The following is a 968-nucleotide window of genomic DNA, read 5'->3' as shown; positions in this document are numbered from 1 at the left end:
ACAAATACCTCCTCGCCAGGGGAGACTAGCTAACAGTCTGCAAACAACAGCGGAAGTTGCTGCAGTCTTAAAAAAAGACAGTCCCCTCAAATAATTTAGAGAGCTGCAAGGCAGTTTCTCCACAGTCAAACACACATCTCTCTTCCTGTTGAAGCCCCAGTGTTAGATCTCAGACTGGGGTAGAGTTGCATTCACATTACATCAGATAAAGAATGATAACAGCTGGTTAATATGAAGATGATAATATCTACCAGACAGCCTAGATTAGACGAAGATGACGATGAAGATGACGATGAAGAAGAAGATGAAGATGACGATGTTGATGAAAATGGTGAAGATGATGATGATGGTGATGATGATGGTGATGATTATGGTGATGCTGATTAAAATGAGAATTATGATGAGGATGAAGATGAAGGTGGTGATGAAGATAATGATGAAGATGATGGGTTGGGCGATATACCATTTATACTGTTTATACTGTATACCGGGGTATTTCGAAATGCTACTGCTTATAACTAACTACAAGTTATGGTGTTGTACGGTATGTGCGTGCTACTCCACTGCTTATAACTATTAGTTGAGTATAACTATAGAAATCTAAGATTTGTCAAATAAATGATATGCAGCTCAGGGCTCCAGCGATGTGTTTGGGTTGCTAACCTGCTAAGTGGCTAAATGTCAACATCAAACTTCTTGGTTACAGCAGAGATATTCAACCCCCTCCTGGATCAAGATCCCTGTTGCTTCAATATTTTTGTTCATCAATAATTTGTGTACTATTTTCTTTATTGTGTTTTATTTTTGTATAGCGCCCCTTGTGTGCACTTCCAGTAATACCGTATATACCAACTCTCTGTAGTTCACCCCAGTCCTTCTAGTGCTCTCTCTGGGTCCCTCCCTGTAGTTCACCCCTTCTAGTGCTCTCTCTGGGTCCCTCCCTGTAGTTCACCCCTTCTAGTGCTCTC

At 40.9% G+C, this 968-nt stretch overlaps 1 pseudogene; it reads left to right on the top strand.

Moving 5' to 3' along the window:
- Nucleotides 1-274: 274 nt before the first annotated feature.
- The window catches only part of LOC112070574 (leucine-rich repeat and transmembrane domain-containing protein 2-like), a 7,716-nt pseudogene continuing 7,022 nt past the window's right edge, over nt 275-968 (top strand).

This window comes from Salvelinus sp. IW2-2015, unplaced genomic scaffold (genome assembly GCF_002910315.2).
Source record: "Salvelinus sp. IW2-2015 unplaced genomic scaffold, ASM291031v2 Un_scaffold1371, whole genome shotgun sequence".
NCBI lineage: Eukaryota > Metazoa > Chordata > Actinopteri > Salmoniformes > Salmonidae > Salvelinus > Salvelinus sp. IW2-2015.
The sequence above is the reverse complement of the archived record's forward strand: the minus strand, read 5'-3'. Positions and strand labels throughout refer to the sequence as shown.